Genomic DNA, 17,582 nt, shown 5'->3' with positions numbered 1-17,582 from the left:
TTGTGTTAAAGAACTGGTTGTAAGATTGATCACCTGCAAGTGTCATCATGTAAATAGGTTGCTTGTAGATTCAGATAGGATTGATAGTGGGAGTGAGTGAAGGAATAACTCAGCCAAGATGTAACAGACAGTGAAGAGAACACATACGGAGAGAATGGGTATGTAGATTTACTTTCCATCCACCAATGTGCATGCACACTCTGAAGAGTCTTGGAAAGAGAGAGGCTCTGTCATCTCTCCTCACCATATCCCTCATTCAGTGCTGAACTTTTTTTCTAAAGTTTTGGTGGCAATACTTCTGCCTTTCCTTACTCTATCAGTATTCCTTGGATCAGCTCTTGGGTCTACCCCACCCCCAAAGCTTTCTAGCATGGAAACACAGAGATCATTTCCGCACAAGGAATATGTTTGTGGACAGCCTTTGAATGTTGGCGGCTTTTAGAGCCCCCCCCCCACGTAATGTCGCCTGCATCTCAAGGCTGTCCAGTAGCCAGGTTGCAATTTGGCCATTTTAACTCGCGATTTTGGGAATCACCAAAACTGGATTTACCACCCTAAATCACGCATCACATTTGTGAGCAACCAGGGTTAAAACTGTATGGAGGGGGAAACATGCAATAATCTCAGCAGCTTTGTCCCACCCTCATACACTCCCTCCCCGCTCCATTTTCTGCACTGAGTGATTTTTTTTGAAATTGCGAGGTCTGTTTTGTAGTGTGACTGCAAGATTACATTATCCAAGGTGAAATAAAATCATGTTTCAAGTGTCCATGGTCTTTTTGGGACCAGGCAGGCAAAACATACCCCCTTTTCTGTTTTCTGGAGGTGGGGAATGAGCTGGGAAAGGGGGGAGGGATGGGTGCCTTCTTTAGTGTGGTTGTGTGCATTCATTGCCAAGTTACAACTGACTCATGGCAACCCAATGAAGTTCTAACTTGTGGGGTTTCTGGGCAAGAAGAGAGCAGAGGTGGTTTGCTATTGCCTTCCTTTGCCTAGCCGCTGCTATCCTCCGTGATGGTTTCCATCCTGGTTAGGTTTTGAGCTCTGACAAGGTCGAGCTAGTATGAGCTATTCATTCTATGGCCCTGCCGATTTTGCCTACCTGACTCCCAATGCTGAGCATGTTCATATTCACTTTTTCTAAACTGGATCCTTAAATATTTTGTAAATTATTATTCCTGAGAAGTATTCACTCCAAGAGGGTCTGCAATTGCCTCAACTATTGTGAGTGCCAAAAATGAAGCACCATTACCTCTTACGGTGCAAAAGCAGCGCATGAACTCGAAATGTAGCTGTTCAAATGATATACATCTTGCCTCATTAGGGTCCTATTCTGCATAAAAAATCCAATCTAAGCAAGCCAATAAAGTTTGATTGCATCTAGCCTGCTGCCCTGCTGGATTCTACCTACAGCAGAAATGTTGACAAACTTGAAATGCTGCTTGTTTGCAATTGGGAAAGAACAATGTACAATCATACAAGGTGCTCAACTTAAGAACAACATGCATTTAATTCAACTTTCTGCATGAGGTCTACAATTCCAACAAGCCCATGGAGAGAAGGCAGTAGGTGAAGCTCCTCCTTGATTCAAACATTTCCCTTCCAAAATAAAAGAATGACAAATTGTTAAGGAAGAAGGGGAAAATATATTATGGCTAACCTATTATCAAATAATTTCAAAATTAGGTGGTCAATGAAGCGAAAAAATGCTTACAAAAATAACAGGTGATAAAAATCTGTTAGGTAAAATCTATAAACTATTATTACAGTATAATTGTGAGACAGAACAAGCAAGTTAAAGACTATATGATTAAATGGACTCAGAATTTCGAAGGTAAGTATTGATCAAAGGGACGCAATATGGGTCAATGAGCTGAAATTTGCTAAATGTCAAATTTAAAAGAAAATTGGTATAAAATATTTTAGATGGTATATTGCTCTTATAGACATAGTAAGAGCAAATAAGAGTTACAATGGGAAATGCTGGAAATGTCAGGATATAAATACATTTTATCATATATGGTGGATTTTTAAAAAAAAACAGAAATATTTGATTATGATTCATGAGATGCAAAAGATATTGAAAATTAAATTTATATTAGATACAAAATGTATGCTATTAAATATGGTACCAAAATATTAGAATTTATAGTGAACTTGTTAGGTAACAACTGCAAGGATTCTATATGCATCAAGATGGCAGGGCAGGATGCTGGTTCCATTAGCTGCAGAGGAAAGGACACGCAGTAATGGGTTTAAACTACAAGTACAACGATATAGGCTAGATGTCAGGAAAAAAATGTTCGCAGTCAGAGTAGTTCAGCAGTGGAATAGGCTGCCTGAGGAGGTGGTGAGCTCCCCTTCACTGGCAGTCTTCAAGCAAAGGTTGGATACACACTTTTCTTGGATGCTTTAGGATGCTTTGGGCTGATCCTGCGTAGAGCAGGGGGTTGGACTAGATGGCCTATATGGCACCATCCAACTATGATTCTATGATTCTAAGATGGAAAAAGGAAATCCTACCAGATCTCTCCTGGCAAATAGATGGAGAAGAGATGGGGAAGAAATGGAGGTAGTGACAGCTTTTATTTTCCTGGGCTTCAAGATCACTGCAGATGCAAAAAAGAAATTAAAAGACGCTCCTGGGGAGAAAAGTTATGGCAAATCTAGACAGCAGAGACATCACCCTGCCAACATAAGTGCATCTAGTCAAGGCTATGGTCTTCCCAGTTGCAATGTATGGCTGTGAAAGTTGGACCATAAGCAAAGCCGAGCATCAAAGAATTGAGGCTTTTGAACTTTGGTGCTGGTGAAGGACTTTGGACTGCAAAGCGAACAAACCGGTCAGTCCTAGAGGAGATCAGCCCTGACTGCATCCTTAGAAGGCCAGATCCTGAAGCTGAAACTCAAATACTTTAGCTACCTCATGAGAAGGAAGGACTCCCTGGAGCAGAGCCTAATGCTGGGAGCGATTGAGGGCAAAAGAAGAAGGGGATGACAGAGAATGAGGTGGCTGGATGGAATCACTGAAGTAGTCGGTAGACTCTGGGGAATGGTAGAAGACAAGAAGGCCTGGAAGATCATTGTCCATGGGGTCACGATGGGTCGGACACAACTTTGCACCTAACAACAACAACAGCAACAACCAGATCTCAGGAACTGTCCAAACAAAACGGCTGAATATGTGACAATGGCAAAACTTACATATCTGATGCACAACAGACCAACATCAGACGTCAGACGAAACTGTAGTCCTATCTTAGAATATATTGATCAGTAAAATGAGATGAAAAGGAATAACTGAGTTAGAAAGTATACATTGTAATATTATGGTCTTTTCTTCCCTTTCTTCTTTTCTTAAAAACTGTCTTCTAGAAAAAAGATTTGTTGTTTTCCCCGTTTTATATTATAAAACAAATAATGTTTTTTTTTAGAAATAATAGTTCTGTAATGTGCAATGTACTACTAAATACTTTATATTTAAATTTATAATTAAAAAACATATTTCCCTTCCAGCACTAGGAATCAGCAGCAGTCCAGTGCGGCTGCTACCGTGCATAATCGGTCCTTATGTGCCACGAAAAAGCTCTCTTACAGGAGGAAGAAGACAAAAATTTATTCTGTATTCTGCATGGGAAAGAAGAAAGACCATCCACTACCTCATGCAAAAGTGTGGGCAGAGGGAAAACTGGGAAAGGAGTAGCAAGTATTTGAGCACCCCCCCCCATTACCTGTTAGGCATATCTTTACCAAGAAAATGATCATGGCCATGAGACAGTGGCTTCATTGACCTAGGTCACAGTTTAATTCCATCCATCATGAAAATGACATTATAAGGAAATGTTAATTGGAGAAATCTAAGCCACTCACAACATCATCCATGATCTATGTTAAATGGTAAATGTAATCTGTAATGTTTCTTTGTACTTCTTAGCACAAAGAGTGATTCACTGGTGGAATTTGCTGTTGTGATAATTACTAGTTTAATTAGCTTTAAAGGGTGATTAGAGAAGTTCATGGAGGGCAGGCCCAAAATGACTATGCGGAATCTCCATATTCAGAAGCAAGAAACTGAATACCAATTGTGGGTGGCAAAAACAAAGGGAAGATTTGGCCTTGGTGCCATACATGTAGGTTCTACAGGGGCATTTGATTATCCACTGTGTAACAGGATATTGGATTGGACCACTGGTCTGATCTATCAGAGCTGCTTTTATGTTTTCTTATGTTCATTGCACTTTCCTCTTTGCTTGCTTTTAAGCTAAAGGACTGGCAAAATAATTTTATTTAGCATCTGACAAAACACATTTACCATTATAGGACACAATTTGCTGCCAGACATAACCTAATTTGCAATCTTCCCTATGGTAACTGAATTTTCATTTTCCGGTTTCTCACTTCTTTTGCTTGTTCCTATTACCCATCTCTGCGCATTGTTGAGCTGCATGTACATGTGTGTGTACGTGTGCACACATCTAATAATCCTTTATGTTCTCACAGTTACACCAAAATCCTTAGAAAATCTTTACCAGAATTCATCTCTCTCTTTTTAAACCTTCTCACTCTTAAGCAAAAGGAAAATACTGTGAAGTGATTTAAAGAAGTGACAGGTGGGGCTTCCAGAGTTGTATGTTTCTATAATGGGACTCCCTTTGTTGGAATAAATATAGCTTGATGCTGACATAAACTGGAAATGTTAAGATTTTAGGCACTGGTGCACCATAGCATTTTACCTCCTTCCCAAGTTTGCAAATGAAAGTTCTCATTTTGCTAGAGATGCAACCAAATTCTGCAGTCTTTTTGTGCTGGCTCAAAAAGTCCCATTGTGGGGGTGCTAACGATATATGGTGAATTCCCTCCCACACACACATCTCCCCACTCTGGTGTAAATTTTTCCTCCAAAACTACTTGTTGTACCCTCACAGACTATAGTCCTTGTCGCATGATTGATTGATTTAAAAAATGAAGCTGACTGTCCCATTGAGAGCCAAATGGCCAAATTAGGGTTCTTTTGCCCAGCCCCAATTAATCACACTAAGAGAAAAAAAACACCTTTGTTATAGTTTTACTGCAGAAGAAATATAGACACAGAGCAGTTCCAAAATCTGCGCAGATAACAATAGGATTACAATGTCTTTTCTTTGGAGGTTGGTAAAGATGATTTTTTGCAGGATGAGCCAATAGCCTGGGGTCTCGACCTCCATACTCCACCTCACGAAAACACCCTACAGCCCCTAAGCCAGCCTTCCAGGAACTGCTGGCAAGGATCTGGGTCTTTGCATGGCATCAATCCCAGCCCCCAAGGTTTACATATTGTAATGGCTTACTCGTGCCTTCCGGCCTTGGCACATAAGATAAGACCAGCTTGACCCTGCTCAAAACATTCCCTTCTCCAACTCATGGGAAATTATATTCTGGAGAGAAACATACTGTTTCCTTGATAAGAGCCAAGGGTCAAAAACAGTCAAACCAATATGCAGAACTATAGTCAATTTCTAATAACTGTATGATGAATCAGAAGGTTGCAATCATTTTTTCCCCCACCAGGCCATCATCTTATAGCGTTTCTCAGTCCTGGAACTATTTATGGAAAGAGTTCTCTTTTCTTATAACCCTTTTCAAAATGGCACTAAGATGTTGGGGGTTCAGTTGGAACAACAGCCCCCTCCCCCTTCTGAAAATACTTCTGCGCATCCCCCTGTTTGGTGAGCCAATCGGGGACACACGGTACAAAGGTACCCTTCAGCCAGGATGTGCTGTCCCTGGGCCCTGACCCTGCTTCTTCCTCAGACAAGGTAGACTCCCTGGAAGACTGGTCTTCTGATCGATGAGCGCTCTCTCCATGTCCCCTTTTCTTGCCATGTTGGCCCCCGTCATGCTGCATACTCCAACAGCTGATGGATGCCCTCTACTGCAGCCTCCACTCCAGATAACTGGCCCCAGATGGACTGTCTTGTACTCCATCCGGTAAAACTGAAGAGCTTGGAGCACCAGCTTCAGAGGGAAGACTGGAAGCTGCTTGCAGATTCCCCACCCCTGGGAGAAACCTGGCCTGAACCACTGCACCCTGAGCCCCCAACTGAGGGTGAGCTCGAGTGCACCGCTGCTGGTGCAGCCCAGGCTGAAGTTGCAGGTGGCACTGGCCTGCTGCTCCCCATCAATGACACAGCAGCTGCATCCAGCAGCCCTGGAACTAGTCCCAAATGACCAGCCAGCTGAGGCTGCCACCCCAGCTGACCCATAGTGGCAAAGGCAGGTGCCCCAGGCAGAGGTAAGGCAGAATTAAGGCAGCAGGAGACCCAATGCTAGAATTGTTGTCAAATGCTGAAAGGCTGGATGGGGAAGTGCAGTCCAAAACAAGCCACAAGTGATGAGGCGCAAAGAGGGAGAGCGCCTGGGTGGCCACAGTTAAATAGCCATTGTTAAATGGCCACTGGATTGCCCTCCCCTCCCCATGCGCACCACAAGGCAGGTAAGTGCACTGTGGCCGTGGAGGACACAAGGGGCACCAGAGTTTGCCACACCATCTGTTATTCGGCTGGATCCAGCTGCTGCAGTCATCAGCGGTCCCCTGCCGAATCAGCAGCCGAACTTAGCACTGAGAGAATGCAATCACTGTGTTTATCCAAAACATGTTGACATTGTTTACATCTTTATTAATTCATCTGAATTCCCCTAGTTTCTAATAGCAAGGTCCCTTATGCTAGTACCTCCACTTTCTCTTCCTAGAAGTACCAGTTTTCCTCTGACTTCTGAGGAGACTGAAGGTAGCTTTTTCTCACACACATGGAAGGAAATTCTCACACCTTGGTTTCCCCTTCTTCACTGGACAGAGTTCTTCCTTATCGCCTCCCCTCTCCTTTTGGCCTTAATTGGGATCACCTGACTGTCCCAATTACCTCTGCCAAAATATCTGTCCCAGTTATCCAAACACCATGTAGATCATCTTTCACCCTATAGTAAAGATTTTTCTTGTAACTCAAATTAGCAGATGTTCAGCTAAGCACAGGCAGGTCTTAGATGCAGGTTCTGATAGAATCAGATTGATTGCCTCCATCACACAGCTACTATAACAATTCCCTCTCAGCTGTTGCTGAACAACCAGAGCTCTGTTGCTCTGGCTCTTTCTTAGTGAGACATTTTTAACTCTACACTCATTGTTACTTCAGCACTTGGAACCTGGCTTGTATTTTGCTGTCTGTCACAGGATTAAACTAGCAGGCAATACATGTGATTTACTACTGAGCTATAGTACTTCCAATAGATGCAAAAGAAAGGGAAGGACTCTTCTTGCTGCACTCTCTGTTCTCTCATCTACATTTCCCGGATTGATGGTTGTGGAAAGAGCTAACTGCTTGCTAGCATGAAACACAAAGCAAAAAAACTAGCACAGCTGGATATAAAGAAGCATTGAATTAAGATCATTAGAAAAGCCTTGCTGGATCAGCCCAGTGGTCCATCTAGTCCAGCAGACTGTCTCACAAAATGGCCAGCCAGTTTCTCTGGAGGGCCAACAACAAGGTACTTTCCCCAGCTCTGTGATTCCATTTTTAAGTATCAATGGAACATATCTAGAAGCAAACTTTTTAAAAAATCCAAAATCAGTTGTCTTACAAATAAATTAACGAAACAGCACCACCTTCCAGAAATGATATGGATGAGTGCTTTTACCCAGTAGGCCCATTATGCACGGAGTGGAAGGTCCGCATTCAGAGTGGAATGGTGGCAGCTAAAATCACCAATTATGCACGCTGCAGGTGGCAACCGGGCACAGAGTCAACATATGCTGCCGAAAAAGCCGTGTTAGCAAGGTGCAGAAGAAAGTGGAGCTTCCCGGGAACAGGGTGCAACCAGAAGCGGCTCCGGAGTAGCCGCGTGCATAATCGGATACTCTGGGTTTTGCCGCCATTGCATTCCATCCCGTGCGTAAGCGGTTTGCTTCGCTTCTTCCTCCTCCACATTCTCCATGCCGCCGTTTCAGCGGCCGTGCATAATAGGCCGTAGGGTTGCCAGCTTTGGGCTAGGGAATACCTGTAGCTTTTGGGACAGAGCCTGAGATCTGAGGAAGAGAGGGACCCCAGTGGGGTATAATTCCATAGAGTCCACCTTCCAGAGTAAAAGCTATTCCAGTGCATCTCTGGCATACACTGGGACAATCTTCTGCACCATGATAAGATGGAAACAGGCCCAGGGATGTGGTATGAGTCAAGTTGCTCTTTAACTGCCCCATTTGACAATCCCCCCCCTCCCCATGATGGCCCAATGTCCCTCACTAATCACCATACTCCAGAGCCCTGATAACCATAGCAGGTCCAAAAGTACTCATTGCCACCCAGCTGAATACCCACCCACCACTGCTGCCAATGCGGGCATCTGGTGGAAATAAAAAAATATTGTCATAGGACTGCATGGCTTTTGCTTTTTGGCAATATCTCTGGCTTTGTGTCAGAGCACATTCTTTGAAATCAGACAGTCCCACATCTAATTCCTAATATCTCAATTGAAATGATTTCAACCAGCAAGAGGAAGGAAAGTCTTGGAAATAGGATCCCAGAAAGAATAGGCAATACTGAGATACAGAAACCAAAGAAATGACCCAGCAAGTCAATTTTATATGATAAATGTGTTCCTATTAGCAACTATTTATCCTTATCCACGGTTCCTCTTAATATTTGTGAAACCAGCTGCAGGATGGAGCAAGTCCGGGGTGTCCAAGTTGGAATAGGGCTAATCAGGGCACAGCCAGCGAAGCCGGCCGTGCCCTGATTGGCTCCCGCCCTCCCGCCCTCCCACACTGCCTGGTCGCCCCAAGACTCACACACCACAAACACAGAACAACAGACTCCAGTGCTGACAACAAGCAGCCTGCCCAGCACTCCACACCACTCTAAAAGGTTACAAGGGGGAGGTGGGCCCTGGGAGACAGCCACACTCCACTGGTGCAATGTTCCTGAGCGGATGTGAGTGGTCTTGCATGTGTCTTTGGGTGCTGCCAGGATCGTGGCTGCCTGCCTGGCCCATTTGTCACTCTCCTGGCTTCGACCTGCCCACAGAGCTCCCTGGAGCAGCCTGCTCCTTGGAAATGCCCTTCTGCAGCCCTCAACAGTGGCAGCCTATCTTGCTCACACCACCTGGCTCGGACAGTCTGGCCCTTGGTGTGCCCCATGAGTTCACTTTCAACTGTGCTGTGCTGCCCGCCATGGCCACGCACGTCTCCAAGGGATGCGGTGGCCGCCCCACCTCACCCACAGGGTTGCTGCGGGGATCTTAGCGCCAGCAGCACCGCTTTGTCCTCCTACCTGCCCTCCATCCACCTGCTGCACACGCTGCAACACCCGAGCAATCAAGAACCATTTGGAGACAAAAGGGGAACAACTATGGCCAGAAACAAAAGAGCGGGGGGGGGGCAGCACCCTCCACCCTCTCCCAATGCACCGCGTCTGCCTCCGATGTGCTCCGCCAGGCTGCACCCTGATTGGCCTACAGAGCATGTCCGGCCAGTCGGAAACTGAGCCTGGACACTCTCAGGGCCCCAGACAAGCTCCATCCACTGGTCCTTTCCCCAATTATTATAGGGGCACAATGGTTAGGATATTATTATTTGTTGATTTATTTTTACCACTTAGTTGTTTGAGGGTCTGATATAGGGTTCTGTATTCATGCCTGTATGCTGCTTCTTCCAGGTCTGCTACAATATTGTTCCAGTAGGCTTCTTGCTCCTCTTTCATCTTCTGTTTAACCTCTTTGTTCAGTCTTCAGTACTGCTCAAAGTCAATATGTTTGGCTCATTTACATTTTTCTATGAGGTTTATACATTTGGCTGAAATCCATGGTTAAGTTCCTCCCTTCTTATCTTCATCCTATGCTCTTCCTTAGGCACTGGTGACACGGGAAGTAGCCAGCAGATTATTCTCCATTGCCAATTGCATAACTTCTGACATCTGAAATATTCTAAAAGCGGTCTTGCTGAGCCTTTGTGTTTGTTCCTTTATAAAAGGATTGGATACATTGCACACTGGTATACTGGTACTATTGCTTTAAGGTCAACTCCCAGAGGATCTCTAGAAAGGAGAGATATATACTCTCAGGACCCGGTTAATTTGTAAGTATCAATTAACTGTTGAACTTTACTTGGCACTCATTTTGGACCCAGTTCTTTAGCTGACTTCCCCCATTATGTTATACTAGAAATCAAGCCCATTTTATTCTTTAATAAAATGGGCGCTAAAAGCCGGTCTTATCTCGGCCCCGGGAGCGGCTTGATGGCAGCGAGGCCGGCTCCCGCCCCCCCCGTCCCTGAACTGACCCACGGCGTTCTCTCGGCCCCGGGAGCGGCCTCGGCGGACGGGGCCGCTCCCGCCCCCCCCACCGTCCCCAAACTTACCAACGGCATTCTCTCGGCCCCGGGAGTGGCCTTGGCGGGCGAGGCCGCTCCCGGGGCCGAGAGAAGGCCGGCTCCCACCCCCCCCATCCCCAAAGTCGCCAACGGTGTTCTCTCGGCCCCGGGAGCGGCCTCTCTGCGTCTGCGACGCGGCGAGGCCACTCCAGCAGCCAGGAGAAGGCGGCGTGGCCCCCCAGAGAACTCACCCCATCGGCTGGCAGTCCAGTCTATGCAGTGATTCCCTGGCCGGGGCAAGCAGCCAATGGGTAGCTTGAGTTAATTCTGGTCACTGGAGGACAATTTGGTGATCCAAGGAAGTCAGCATGGATTTGTCTCCAACAGGTCCTGCCAGACCAACCTGGTTTCCTTTTTTGACCAAGTAACAGGTTTGCTGGATCGGGGAAATTCGGTTGATGTCATTTACTTGGATTTTAGTAAAGCTTTTGACAAGGTTCCCCATGATGTTCTGATGGATAAGTTGAAGGACTGCAATCTGGATTTTCAGATAGTTAGGTGGATAGGGAATTGGTTAGAGAACCGCACTCAAAGAGTTGTTGTCAATGGTGTTTCATCAGACTGGAGAGAGGTGAGTAGCGGGGTACCTCAGGGCTCAGTGCTCAGGCCGGTACTTTTTAACATATTTATTAATGATCTAGATGAGGAGGTGGAGGGACTACTCATCAAGTTTGCAGATGACACCAAATTGGAAGGACTGGCAAATACTCCGGAAGATAGAGACAGAGTTCAACGAGATCTGAACACAATGGAAAAATGGGCAAATGAGAACAAGATGCAATTTAATAAAGATAAGTGTAAAGTTCTGTAAAGTTCTGCATCTGGGTCAGAAAAATGAAAAGCATTCCTACTGGATGGGGGATACGCTTCTAGGTAGCACTGTGTGTGAACGAGACCTTGGGGTACTTGTGGACTGTAAACTAAACATGTGCAGGCAGTGTGATGCAGCGGTAAAAAAGGCGAATGCCATTTTGGGCTGTATCAACAGGGGCATCACATCAAAATCACAAGATGTCATAGTCCCATTGTATACGGCACTGGTCAGACCACACCTGGAGTACTGTGTGCAGTTCTGGAGGCCTCACTTCAAGAAGGACGTCGATAAAATTGAAAGGGTACAGAGGAGAGCGACGAAGATGATCTGGGGCCATGGGACCAAGCCCTATGAAGATAGGTTGAGGGACTTGGGAATGTTCAGCCTGGAGAAAAGGAGGTTGAGAGGTGACATGATAGCCCTCTTTAAGTATTTGAAAGTTTGTCACTTGGAGGAGGGCAGGATGCTGTTTCTGCTGGCTGCAGAGGAGAGGACACGCAGTAATGGGTTTAAACTTCAAGTACAACGATATAGGCTAGATATCAGGAAAAAGTTTTTCACAGTCAGAGTAGTTCAGCAGTGGAATAGGCTGCCTAAGGAGGTGGTGAGCTCCCCCTCACTGGAAGTCTTCAAGCAAAGGTTGGATACACACTTTTCTAGGATGCTTTAGGGTGCTTAGGGCTAGTCCTGTGTTGAGCAGGGGGTTGGACCAGATGGCCTGTATGGCCCCTTCCAACTCTATGATTCTATGATTCTATGATTTATGGTAACTGTTGGAGTGAATATTTAAAAATTCAATGTAATCTTCATCTCTTCATCATAGCCAGTAATCATGAATTACTGTTTTCTACAGCTATTGATGTAAAAAAAAAGATAATGTTTCTGGAATAGCGCACCAGCACAGAAATAGTAAGTTCAATGTGTTTCTATCACTGCTCAGAATATTTTACTATTGGTGTACATAGGAATGTGTAATATATTGGTAGTCTATTATTAAAGCAAGAGTCACACATCTCTAACTAAAGTAAAGCTTTGTTTGTATAGCACAGTCATCCATGCATACTTACTGAAATTCTTAAGCTGTATATGCAGGCTGATCTCACAATTAAGGGAAAACACAACGTAACCCAGATGCAGTTTGCTGCAGTGGGGGATTTCCATGCTATGCCAAGGCCTAGCAACAAGGGAAACTGTGGACTCCAAGGCCCGGCATCCCTCGGGAGATGGAGACGTTGGGGCAGGCTAGGCTCCTTTATAGGCATGAGACTTCTTTCCCTCTCCCCCGTCATGAAATTTGAGCTGCCATTGGCGGCTAGTAGGCGACTGATGAATGTGATTGGGTTGCAGACTGCTGGGCTCCAGCGTGGATCACACTGAGGTTAGGGCAGCTAACCTGGGAGAGGCCAGGAGAGGAAACCAATGTATTGCATTGCCAGGGGAAGTAGGAACTGGCCATGAGCATGGCTCCTCCTGACCCTACTATCACAGGTAAACAAAGGGAGTGAAAGAGACCGAGCTTCATTTGGAGCTTGAGGGGGAGTCAGCAGCATTCCGGCCACTCTCTTTTGCCTGAGTGGGCTGGGCATAGTGCCAGGAAAGTGTGCCAGCATGCCAGCAGTTGAGGGATCAGGCATCAAGGAAGTGCACAGCACCAGCCACTGCTTCCTGTGAACCTGCAGGGGATGAATTATGGGAGGAGCCACTGTGGGTGGCCCCATGTGGGATGCATGGAGCTTGGTGCAGAATTACACTCCACCATCACACCATACTAGCACCTGTTGTATTTCCTCCTACAACAGGCTTAACCTACTAGTTTATACATAACAGAATAATAACTGTTTCATACCTGTTAAAGATTTCTATGTTATCTTGTTCCATGAAAGATTGGTCTTGTTCCTGTTTTATTTATCTGCTTTTATGTTCCATGTTTCACCATTATTTTGGTCAATGACCACTTAAGTAAAAAACTGAATTGAATGTTAAACCTAAAAGACCAAAAATGTAAGGATTGTATGCTAAGCAAAGATGCCAGGGCTGCTTTGTATTATGTGGCTGAAACCTAACAAAAAAGTTTTAAAAATGTAAAATATGAAATCAATATATTACCAAATTAAAAATTAAAAATATGAATTTAATCAATTACTTCATCCTGTAAGCGCTTCATACTGTCACACACACACACACACACACACACACACACACACACACACATATATGCTGCATAAAGGCATGTGTTCCATTTAAAAAATATAAAAGTAACAGTTATATAAAAGTTACAAAAACCTCAGTTAAGGATCACAAAAATATTGAGTTATCCCTGTCAGATCAATTTCCTCATTCAGACCTATATGATCCATGTTATTTAGGGTATAGATTCAAAAGCCTTCTTTCCTGTTAAGTTGTCCAAAAAGCCAAAGTCCTGAGGCTCTGGCTTTCTCAGTCATTCAGAAATGAATATCCGTGTCAGTATGTTTTGCAGCAGAAAAATGTTTCACCAGCATTGCTGAAATTTTGCCATTTCTACTGCAGGTGTTCTATTTTGAAATCCTTATCCTCCTAACCAGTCTTGTAGTCATCCAGACATATATAAACTTACAGGGATGTTGTACTTTTTATATTACAATTCATAAATCATTTGTTATGGTATCTCCTAATATACATGCATAGTTTTCAAATGAGTTAACTTCCAGACAATTCTGGCAAAAATTACAGTGTCCACATCAGAAATATCCTCTTGGTGTTTCTCTTCCTATAGTTGAAAATGGTTCAACTTGTCCCTTAAATTCTTTTAAAGGCAAATAGAGATTTAGAATAACAGCTCAGGATATCTGATGAAAGATGCCAGTTCTTGTAAACAATCCCCTTCTTGTTGAAATGTGTCCCCTGTGGGGAACGTTTCAGCACCATAACAGCTCAGAATTACTCAATTGCCCTGGCCTCCTGTGGAGACTGGTGATTCATTCTCTGTGTGATCAGAGTCCAGAACATCCTTTCACTCCCATTAGGCTGGAGAATGATCTTCTGATACTGGGAATGAGTGGGTTTCTAGTTTCTACTTGATGTTCATCAGGTTCTTCTCACTAAAGTTATCATTTTCTTTCTTAATTCATTATGTTGCAAATAGTAAAATCCGTCTTTTTTCAAAGTGAAGAGGAAGAAGAGCAGGGAGAGGAATTTGGAAATGCCAAATCCATCTCATTATTTCCTGTATAGAGGTGCATTTTACAAAGGCAGAAATACTTTTGATATAGAGATGCCAGCCGCCAGGTGGGACTTGGGAATTCTCAGGAGATATACCTCATCTTCAAATTTCAGAGATCAGTTTCCCTAGAGAAAATTAATGCTTTGGAGGATGGACTCTCGGTTCCCTGTCCTTCTAGGTTTCATCCCCAAATCTCTCGGAATTATCTAACCTGGCAGCCCTACAATTCCCCCATCCACCATCAGTGCCCAGAAGAACTCCATCCAGTTAACTTTTTTATTACAGTCATTTCTGGTTATACATCTATTTTTGCGTTAGTCTTTAACCATAAAAAACAATTAGTTCCCAATAATTAATGTTCTGTGGAACAGAAATGAGGCAAAGAAGTGAGATTCTGTTGCCAGGGTGGAATTCAACTGTTTTTTTTTTTTAAATCTTAATTCTCCTTCTTCTGTTCTTGTCCTCATTGCAGGTTATTTTGATTTATTTTTTTCCTAGTTATATATTTATGTGACCTCTACACCTGCCATCCCTTGTTAAATAAACAGAAAGGAATCTATTCTGACAGAGGTGGAAAATACTAGGACTGCTCTATTGTAAGTATATATATATATACAATTTCTGTGATTAAGTATCGAATACAGCCCGGTGTTATTCTTTTCAATGAGGCTTCATCAATCCTTTGTAGTATTCTTATTTAGTAGAAAATGATGTGGGAAATATAAAAATACAGAGGAGAGAGCCAAAAGAAGCAGCTTGTATGTTGCATTTATTTAAACCTTATCAGTGAAACAATATGAAGGCTAACAACGTGTCACAACTGATCTACGTCATAGGTACTTTAGTGAACTGCTTGGGTAAGACCTGTCTTTGTGTTATTAAGGTTCTAGCATACTGAGAAGAATGTTCTCTTCTCAATGACTGAAAAAATCTATTCACTGTAGTGATGCCATATAGTTTAAATAAGCAGCTAGAAAATGCATGTTTAGTTTAAATGCAGGTTTCCATCTGTGAAATCAGCATTCACCAGATTAGGCGGTCAAGGACAATAGTTCTTGTGTTATTTACACAGAAGCTGATTATTTTTTTGGTCTAATAAAACTGTCCTGACTGATACAATTGAATTGAGGGTGGTGTGTGTGTGTGTAAACCTAATTGTAAAAGTTGTTAGAGCAACATTTTTGCCTCCTATTTGAAGAGCACATGCACGTTTGCGCTAGGGCTGCCGCGCATGCGCGGGACCCCGGGCCGCCCTCTCCGCCCACTACTCCGCAGCGGTCCGTGGCAAGCGGAAGCTTGCGGACCGCTGCCCTAGAAGATGCAGTTTTGAGGCCTGAGAGTTCTTCCCTTATGTTTAGGCCATGATGGAATGTGTGTTGAAAGGTAAAATGGGAGAAGGCAAACGGCGATTTCAGGTCATATGGAAAACGCAGAGGGGGAAGGAGCGAAGCAAACTGCTTACGCACGGGACAGGACGCAACGGTGGCAAAACCGAGTAACTGATTATGCACGCGGTGACCCCGGCGCCGCTTCTGGTTGTGCTCCAGTCACCCGGAAGCTCCGCTTTCTTCCGTGTTTTGCTAACTCAGCTTTTTCGGCAGCATACACCGAATCTGTGGCCGGTTGCAGCCCACGCCATGCATTACCGGTGATTTTAGGCGACGCCATTCCACCCCAAATGCGGACGTTCCCCTCCGTGCATAATGGACCCTTGAGAAGCAGAACTGGGTACTATTGTAAGACTTATTCAAACACATTAACATATAATCTGTAACCGCTCCCCGGGAGCGGTAGAAATAAAGCCGTAATGGGTATGTGGGCGGAGAAAGGGGCGGGACGTGTCTGGGATAAAAACTCACAGGGGCCAATTGGGAGCTGCAACACGGCTCCCAATTGGCCCCTCCGAGTGTCAGTCCGGGGCCAAGGGGCCAATCGGAATTGGCCCCTTGCCCAATCCCATACATCCTGGACTCAAAGGTGAGCGGCCTGGCCGGGTGACGCTTCACCATGGGAAAAGGACCAGCAATACCACATCAAAGATGCGGCGGCCCTGCTCCTTTCCCCACCGTGAAGCGGGGGACTGGGAGGTCAGCTGGTAGAGTCTCAGGGTGGGGGAGGGCAGCCAGGGTCTCGGGGCGGAGGAGGCAAGTGGGGGAAGCTTCAGCATCAGGCTTAGAGCAGGCCCGGTGCGTCCCAGATGCTCCAGGTCTTCTCTGAGCCCTCCTCTTAAGCTGGGGTCTCGGGGGAGGGGGTGGGTGGGGGAGGCTTCATCGCCAGGCTTAGAACAGGCCCGGCATGTTCCAGATGCTCCAGCGATTTGAGGTAGATCCTGTAGAGTATGGAATTTGCAGAGGGGGTTGACCTCAGTCAGATATGCCATACATCCCCCTCCAAATCTGGAGTATGGAGGTCCCTTTTCTGATTTTTGCCATCTGCAGATCAGTTGTGATTTGTGCTCTAGGTCAGTGGTCCCCAACCTTTTTATCACTGGGGACCACTCAACGCCGGGGACCACTCACCGGGGACCACTCAATGACTTTTACTGAGGCCCGGTGGGGGGGGGTAGTTTACTCCTCTACTCGCAACCACTGCCCTAACGCTCTCTGATCGCTATGGTAATGTTTAAACATCCCTTCAAAATAAGATACAGACACGCCCAACAATGAACATAAGGAACATTTTATTTTCATGGAAATTTTAACTCATGACAATGACAAATCAATGGGAACCCTGAGCTTGTTCCTCTGCAACGAGATAGTCCCATCTGGGAGTGATGGGAGACAATGACACCCAAAGTGTGTTGTAAATGGCCGGGGGGGATGGAGTAAAGGGTCGGGGGGGTGGGAGAAGGCGTCCTTCGGGGCCCATCTCCAATTAGTCGAAGGACCACATGTGGTCCGCAGCCCACAGGTTGGGGATCGCTACTCTAGGTGCCATCTGGGGATCTGCAACCCTGTTGTGGGACAATGAGTGGATTGTGCTTTTGCTGGGGATTTCATTGTACACTGCTCTCTTCTCTTCCCATCTCCTATCCAAACTTTTCCTATTTAGTTACAAGCCAACTCAGGTGAATAACCTCTGCCTCCATGTCATGGATGGTGGCTTGTGTTTCAGGGTACCCAAAGACATTTGCCTGCACACAAAGGCTTATACCCCAAGGGCGGCCAAAC

Source organism: Paroedura picta, chromosome 3 (assembly GCF_049243985.1).
Source record: "Paroedura picta isolate Pp20150507F chromosome 3, Ppicta_v3.0, whole genome shotgun sequence".
Classification (NCBI taxonomy): Eukaryota; Metazoa; Chordata; class Lepidosauria; order Squamata; family Gekkonidae; genus Paroedura; species Paroedura picta.
The sequence above is the reverse complement of the archived record's forward strand: the minus strand, read 5'-3'. Positions refer to the sequence as shown.